Source organism: Ochotona curzoniae, unplaced genomic scaffold (genome assembly GCF_017591425.1).
Source record: "Ochotona curzoniae isolate NIBS_2020 unplaced genomic scaffold, NIBS_Ocur_1.0 contig_3255, whole genome shotgun sequence".
Taxonomy (NCBI): domain Eukaryota; kingdom Metazoa; phylum Chordata; class Mammalia; order Lagomorpha; family Ochotonidae; genus Ochotona; species Ochotona curzoniae.
Window position 1 is genome coordinate 5,502,177 of NW_024465777.1, and position 8,957 is coordinate 5,511,133.

Here is an 8,957-nt window from a genome sequence, read left to right on the forward strand (position 1 = left end):
AACTCCTCTCTGTCCCTTCTATCATTTTTTCCATTAAATATTTTTAATTTTTTATTTTTACACTTGATATTAGCCAAAACGCCGAGAAGCGATAATTTTTTATTTTTAAAGATTTATTTCATTTTTATTGGAAAGTCAGAGAGGAAGAGAGAGAGAGGAAGATCTTCCTTCAATGGTTCATTTCCCAAGTGACTGCAACATCCGGTGCTGCTCCAATCCAAAGCCAGGAGCCAGGAACCTCTTCCAGGTCTCCCACACAGGGTCCTAAGGCTTTAGGCCGTCCTCGATTGTTTTCCCAGGCCACAAGCAAGGAGCTGGATGGGAAGTGGGATTAGAACCAGCGACCATATAGGATCCCAGCACATACAAGACAAGGACTTTAGCCACTAGGCCACCACGTCGGTCCCTAAATTTTTATTTTTAATATAGTTTACATATTTGAGAGGGATGCATGCCAGTGTGAGCCTCTGATTAGGTTGGAAAAATAAGAGGGAGATGGGTGGGACACATTTCAGTCTTTTTTTTTTTCCTCTTCTGTCCAGAGGAGAGGTGGGGAAGAGGGCAGCTCCTTGCCATCAAACTACATTAGCACCTGGGGATGGGGAGCAGTCCTTTGATGACACACTAGAGAACCTGGTGAAGGGAAGTGTATTCTGAAGGAAAATTAGATATACACGGAGAAGGAGAGACGGATCTTGAATTCATTGCTTCACTCCCCAAGTGGCCGCAATGGCTGGAGCTCAGCTGATCCAAAGGCAGGAGCTTCTTCTGGGTCTCCCACACAGGTGCCAGCCAAACGCCCAAGGCTTTGGGCTGTCCTCTACCGTCTTCCCAGGGCAAAGCAGGGAGCTGGATGGAAAGTACAACAGCTGGGATATGAATGGATGCTCATATTGAAACCTAGCACATGCAAGGCGAAGGATTTTAGCCATTAGGCTACCATGCTGGCCTGGAGTGATTTTGATAGTTCTGAGGTGTCCATTTCATTGCTCTAGGGTTGAGAAAAATCTTTCCAAGGTCAGTTGGTTGGGAAGGTCTGCTCTAGTACATCCACAGACTCAGAAACATGCTGCAAAGCTTGGCCAGAATTGTCCAGCCTGTTTTGCTTTCCATCCTCTGACGAAGCAAGTGGACATCCTGAGCTGGCCATCAGGTCCCTCATGTGCATCTGGACATGCTGTCCACTGTCAGCCACTGTGGAGGCTCAGCCTGGATACGTGCACTCCAAGGTTGGACCATACCTTCTATTTATCCGGTTTAAATGTTTGCTTTATGATAGACTTGGCATTTGCAGGTACAGCAATGACAAAAGCCACCAAGTGACTCCTCATGGACACCACAGCATAGCACCATCGCTCCTGGGCTTTGACAGTAATGATTATTATTCCAAGAAGAACAAAGGCTGTCTTCAAAAGGAGTGAGTGAAAGCTTTTGGAGGGGCTGGCTCAGAAGGAGGAGAGGAATATTTCTGAAACCACGATGTGCCTACTAGTAAGTTTTAACACTGACAACAGATGTCTCTCAAGCACTGTCAGTGTCACATCTTGGTCATTTTCGTCTGTAAACCCAAAGCCAGTGTGCTTTCTCTAAATCAATGGGAATTTAGTCTTGTAGACTATTTCTTCCCACCTTTTATTGTGTACATTATTTTGATTTATCCACTCAGCCTTGAAAACCACTATAGGGGAAGCGTATAAGCAGGAAAAGGTGTCATCCAGCCCCCCTCAGGAAGGTCTTAAAACACTCTAGCCCTCTAAGTCACTCAGAAGCCTTAGGCTCTATTCCTTGCAGTGTAGGACCACATGTTACCTGCAGTCCAGCTGTCCTCACCAGATGGCCAGCTGAAGGGCCAGGCAGAAGAGCCATTCTCAGGAAGGTCAAAACTCAAGCGTTCGGGCCTGGCACAATAGCGTAGCAGTTAAAGTCCTTGCCTTGAATGCGCCAGGATCCCATACGGGCACCAGTTCTAATTCTGGCGGTCCCCCTTCCTATCCAACCCCCTGCATGTGGACTGGGAAAGCAGTCGAGGACGGCCCAAAGCTTTGGGACTCTGCAACCACAGCAGACGCCTGGAAGAGGATCTGGGCTCCTGGCTTCGGATCAGCTCAGCCCTGGCCATTGCTGCCATTTGGGAAGTGAACTAGCAAATGGGATCTCTTTCTCCCTGTTTCTCTTTCTCTTTGTAAACCTATCTTTCCAATAAAAATGAAATAAATCTTAAAAAAAAACCTCAAGCATTCCTGGACACTGGCTGACTACTGCTACATGACATTACTTCCATAGCCTCATGCCTTAAAACAACCATTCTAACCTATATCCTGTTGATCAAGAACTTGGCAGGGCATTTGGGTGACGTGTGTTTCCCTAACACCTGGATCCTCACAGCTGGGAAAATTCAAAATCTGAGGGACACTGACTGAGGCTGGGTTCATCTAAGTGGCTCTGTACTATATCTAGTACACACACAGCTGGCATCACTAGAAATCTCATAGTGCTGACCAGAGCGCCTACGTGATCTCTCCAGGTGGCTTTTGGCCTCAAAGCTCCCTCATTGGTACCTGATGATTCCAAGCACAGCTGTTAAAAGCGGAAGTTACACTAGAAATTCTGACATGTCCTCATGATCACATAACCTCACCTCAGAAGACCAGACTCAAGAAGATCCCCTTTCTTGATAGACAAAGCAGAGCCTAGCATGGTGGCCTAGCTGCTGAAGTCCTCATCTTAAATGCACTGGGATCCCATATGGGTACCAGTTCTAATCCTGGCAGTCCGCTTACCATCCAGTTCCTGCTTGTGGCCTGGGAGGGCAATCAAGGACAGCCCAAAGCTTTGGGACCCTGCACCCATGAGGGAGACTTGGAACAGGCTACAGGCTCCTGGCATTGAATCACATCAGCTCAATCAGAGTGAATCATTGGATAGAAAATCTTCTCTGTATCTCCTCCTCTCTGTGCAGCTAAACTTAAAAAAAAAAAAAGACAAAAACAGAAGAGTATGTGGGGTAGGGGTCCATTGTAGTGGCCATTTTATTAAACACAGATTTGCCCCTGTTCTTGGTTTTAGTAAATTCCCATGATAATATATTTTTAAATATATATGTTAGGGCCCGGCGGCATGGCCTAGCGGCTAAAGTCCTTGTCTTGACACGCCTGGATCCCATATGGGCGCTGGTTCTGTGGTCCCTGCAGCTCCCCTTCCCATCCAGCTCCCTGCTTGTGGTCTGGGAAGGCAGTTGAGGACGGCCCAAAGCCTTGGGACCCTGCACCCGTGTGGGAGACCCGGAAGAAGTTCCTGGATCCTGGCTTTGGAACAGCATAGCATCTGCTGTTGCGGCCACTTAGGGAGTGAATCATTGGATGGAAGATCTTCCTCTCTGTCTCTTCTCCTCTCTGTATATCTGACTTTCCAAAAAATAATCAATCTTAAAAAATATATATATATGTTAAATAATGTATACATATATGTTTTACTTGAGAGAGTGCACACACTTCTATCCACTGGCTCACTCCCCAAATACCCACACTGATTCTGACTGGCTTAGGCTAGCATAAAAAATTTGGAAATTAATCTCTGTCTCCCATGTGGGTGGCAGGAACCCTACTACTTGAGTCATCACCACTGCCTCCCAGGGTCTACATTGACAGGAAGCTGGAGTTGGGAGCTACAGCTGGGAATTGAACACAGACACTATGGTGTGTGTTGCAGGCATCAAACTAGTATCTTCACCACTAGGACTAAATGACTATCATTTGTTTTAATGTGTGCTTATTTGTATTTACTTGAAAAGGAGACTGACAAATATCTTCTGGTTCACTCCCCAGAACCCACAACAGCCAGAACTAGTCTAAGCCAAAGCCAAGAGCACAGACCTCCATCTAGGTCTCCCTAATGAGTGGCAGGGACCTGAATATTTGAGCCATCATCTGCTTCCCAGGGTGTGCATTAGCAGGAAGCTGGATTGGAAGCGGAGGTGGGATTCAGTTCCAGGCACTCTGATACAGGATGTATGCAACTCAAGCAGTGGTTTAGCCTGAAGAACCACAATGCCTGCCCTCCCCACACCCATCCTTACTTTTATGATTTAATTTAATATGGTTTAATTTTTGCCAACCATGAACTTGATAAAAATGAAATAATGTAGGCTTTACTCATTTTGTGCCTGGCTTCTTTAGTTCCACATAATGTTTGGAGGAGGTCACTATTGTTGTTCACTCGGCTGTAGGTCATTTTTTTGTTTTTAAGATTTATTTATTTGAAAGAATTAGAGAGCAAAGTGGAGTGAGCTTTCATTGTCTGGTTCCAAATGGCTAGAATGCTGGAGCTGGCACAAGCCAAAGCAAGACTCCTGGAACTCCATCCAGGACTCCCATATGGGTGCAGCAGCCCAAGCAAGGGCCATCTTTCACTGCTTTCCCAGGCACGTTAGCAAGGAACTGGACTGGAAGTGAGGCAGCTGGGACTCGAACAGGAGCCCATGTGGGATGCCAGTATTGCTAGGGGCAGCTTAGCTCACTGTATCACAACCAGGACCCTCTGGTTGCTGAATTTTTGCACCCTATAATGTCAAAGTTTATTTCTAATTTGAAATTAGTAAAAACAAATACTGCTACGGTCTTCATCATGCAGTTTTACAATGTAGTTTCCAAACTGGAAAACATCCAAATGTCCACCAGAAGTAAACAGTCAAGCCTATGGAATTGTATAATAAAATAAAAACATAAAAAAATAAAAAAAGAATAGTCAAATTGAAGTACATTCATATAATGAACTACCACTTAGTAATACAAAAGATCAAATTACTAACGTACAACAGCATGAACACATCTCGAAAGCATTGTGTAATTGAAATAAGAATACATAAAGTGTGGGTCTAAGAATAGACAAAACTGACCTATAGTGATTAGAAAAATCAGAAAGTGATCTTCGGAAAATTGATGGGAAAGGGGCATACGTCAAGAGAGTTTTGTGAGGTGCTAATGAGAGCGTCCTACTCTTAGGTGGTAGCTACCAAGGTGTATAAAAGCACCAAAATCCATGGAGCTAATGGAGTTTAATCCATCCAATTAAAACTCAGTAACAATTTAGGAAAAGTACTGTTTAGTTCTAAAATTTGTGATCCTAAACTATGCATGTTTTATGGAAAACACGTGGGTGGATATGTGCTGGGAGTGTAGCTGGCTGTGGAATGCTGTCTCTGTACCTTGACAGCTGTGTGACACTGGGGGATTGGGGAATCCCCTGGAGTCCCTTGGGAACACCAGCTTCCTTCTCTGTACCAGTGAACTAATTCTGCTTTGATGGGTGCCAGCCTCAGAAGATGCTTTTCATCGGCTGACAGACCTTTGCTCTTAAAATCACAGATGTTTGGGCCCGAGGCAATAGTGTACTGGCTAAAGTCCTCACCTTGAACTTGCCAGGATTCCATATGGACATCAGTTCTTTTTTTTTTTAAAGATGTATTTTTATTATTTTTTTATTGGAAAGGCGGATATACAGAGAGGAGAGACAGACAGGAAGATCTTCCGTCTGATGATTCACTCCCCAAGTGAGCACAATGGCCAATGCTATGCCGATCTGAAGCCAGGAGCCTCTTCCAGGTCTCCCATGCGGGTGCAGGGTCCCAAAGCCTTGGGCCGTCCTTGACTGCTTTCCCGGGCCACAGGCAGGGAGTTGGAAGGGAAGCGGGGCTGCCGGGATAGAACCGGCGCCCATATGGGATCCAGGCGTGCAAGGCAAGGACCTTAACCACTGCGCCATCATGCCAGCCCTGGACATCAGTTCTAATCCCAGCAGCTCCACTTCCCATCCAGTTCCCTGCCTGTGGCCTGGGAAAGCAGTCGAGGACGGCCCAAGGCTTTGGGACCCTGCACCTGCGTGGGAGACCTGGAGGAGATTCCTGGCTCCTGGTTTCAGATTGGCTCAGCTCCAGCCATTGCGCTCACTTGGGGAGTGAATCATTGGGTGGAAGATCTTCCTCTCTGTCTCCCCTCCTCTCTGTGTATCTGCCTTTCCAATAAAAATAAATCTTTTAAAAAAATCACAGATGTTCAGAAAATGTCACCTTTGAGATGTCAGTGAAGATGGACTACTGTGAGTTATTGTGGCACATAGAGTGAGCTTGAGTTTCTAACCCAGATGCAGAGTTTCAGGGAAAGGGTTTCCAGCCACAACCTTCCCCACGTGTCCTCATGTGGTAGTTTACAAGTGAACAGACCCTGAGTCCTCTCCACAGACTGGGTCTCAGGATGACTGCTTTTACACACAACCCCTGAGGGGCTCCCACTGTTCCATTTGCATTTCATCTACACTTGTCTTGTCCCCAAATCCTACACTCTGACCATGTTTGGGGACAAGTCATTTTTTTTTTTTACCTTTGTTTTTTTTACCTTCACCTTTGTTTTTTTTTTTATTGCAAAGTCAGATATACAGAAAGGAGGAGAGACAGAGAGACTGCTTTCCCAGGCCTCAAGCAGGGAGTTGAATGAGAAGTGGAGCTGCTGGGATTAGAACCAGCACCCATATGGGATCCCAGCACATTCAAGGCAAGGACTTAAGCTGCTAGGCCACCGCGCCGGCCGGACACGTAATTTTTCTTAGCAGTAGCAGTTAAGTAAACTCAACTTGGTCATGCAACGAGTGGTCTTTATCAGATGAGTTTTATTTGGGGGATTACTGATAATATATGTAAAATGGTTTCACACTGCCCGGTACGTAATAGGTATTTATAAGAATTGATCATTTTTAATTGTTCATGTTAGTACAATAACTAGTTATTGACAATCTAGTATTTGCAATGCACAGATATACTATTCTGAAAGATTGCAGATAGAAAACCACTTCTAATTGACATAAAGAAAACAACAATATGCCTGGCGTGGTGGCCTAACGGCTGAAGTCCTCACCTTGAAAGCGCTGGGATCCCATATGGGTGCCAGTTCTAATCCTGGAGGCTCTGTGAACATCCAGGTCCCTGCTTGTGGCCTGGGAAAGCAGTCAAGGACGGCCCAAAGCCTTGGGACCCTGTACCCACATGGGAGACCTGGAGGAGGTTCCTGACTCCTGGCTTTGGGTTGGCTCAGCTCCAGCTGTTGCAGTCACTTGGGGAGCGAATCATCGGATGGAAGATCTTCCTCTCCGTTTCTCCTCCTCTCTATATGTGCCTGACTTTACAATAAAATACATAATAAATAAAAAGAAAACAACTGTATTTTCCATTTCTAGGAGAAAAGTATCTTCAATGAAATTCACCTTAAATAGTGTCAGATGTAAATGAAATATCCTGAACACTTTAATTAGTTAAAAAGGATAGTCTACATGATGTGTTGTAAGATTTAATACAAAATGATGGGCTTTAAGAAACAGATTTTTAGGGCTTGGTACAATGGCTTGATTGGCTAATCCTCTCCTTGCAAAGTGCCAGGATTCCATATAGGCTTCAGTTCGTAGTCTGGCTGCACCACTTCCTATCCAGCTCCCTGCTTGTGACCTGGGAAAGCAGAAAAGGATGGGCCAAAGCATTGGGGCCCTGCACATGCGTGAGACCTAGAAGATCCTGGGTTCAGATCAGCTCAGCTCTGGCCATTATGTTCATTTAAGAAATCAACCGTAAATGGAAAATCTTTCTGTCTCTCCTTCTCTCTGTAAATCTGTCTTTTCAATAAAAATATATAAATATTTATTTTTACAGGTTTTACTAATCCTAACAAGAGCCTTCAATGATTTTTTTTTCTACAGATAAAAAAAATGCAAAAAAAAAAATGCTCTCATGAATGCATGAATGAAAAACAGAAGTCTGTTCTGAAAAGTACCACGGCTGAGGGCGCATGTTCAGAGTCCCTCCCACACAGGCAAGCTGCCTGCTTCCTCCGCATTCCCCAGAGATTGCAAAGCGGGCGTGAGCAGGGTGAGGCTGGCTACACAGGAAGCCTGGCCACTTCCTCTGCAAGACTCATCATGGGATCTCCTCGCAGACCAAGATCCTCTCCATAGCTTTCCTTTCATCATACACTCACACAGTGCACTCTGCAGGGGAACATAATGACCTTCACTCCCAATTATCTAAGGAAATGATTTTTAAATTTTAGGAGTTAAAAATAAAAATGGACCACTGTCTGTGTGCTGCTATGGTGTAAGGGTAATGTCAACAGCCCACAGGGGAGCTGGTTCTTGTACTAGCTGCTCCACTTCCCTTCCAGCTCCCTGCTTGTGGCTTGGGAAAGCAGCAGAGATGGGACAAGTGTTTGGGCCCCTGCACTCAAGTGGGAAATCTGGAAGAACAGCCTTGCTTTGGCATGGCCGGGTGCTGACAGCTGTCCCTCTTTGGAGAGGCGGTGAACCAGCAGACAGAAGATTTTCTCTTTCTCTCTCCCTCTCTCTATTGTTCAAATAAATATACCTTTTTAAAAAAAGACAGTTATGTGTCTTAAAGACATGGATGGAGCACTGTCATACGCTGTGGCACAGCTTGTGAACAAGTAAGTTGCAATGAGGATTCATACATAGTATGTTTTCACCCAAATACTATTTATTATTTAGGAGAGGGGTGAACTGGAAACCATAAAGTCCTTCACAAATTCTACCAAAGTCTTAGGGGACGAAAGTAGAGTGAGGAATTTCGGGTTACACTTCGGTTACAAACCTGAGTTTGTTGGTTGTTGGATTTTCCCCTGGTTGGGCTTCTCAGAGGGGCTGAGATCATCTGGTACAAATTTTATGGGAATGAAAAATCCTTTTCTCCTGTCTCAATTTGCCACTCAAGCATCATCAACCTGAGTCCCCGCCTCCAATGATATGACGTCATCGTCCTGCCCCGCACCCATAAGCCCCAACGGTTGACGTCATTGCCCCGCCCCGCAGCCCTAGGCCTGGCGGACGCGGGCACCCCTCCCAGCTGCGCCTGCGCACTGTGGGGCGGGGCGTGACAGACGCGTGCGCAAGGCGTGGAGGCGGGGACG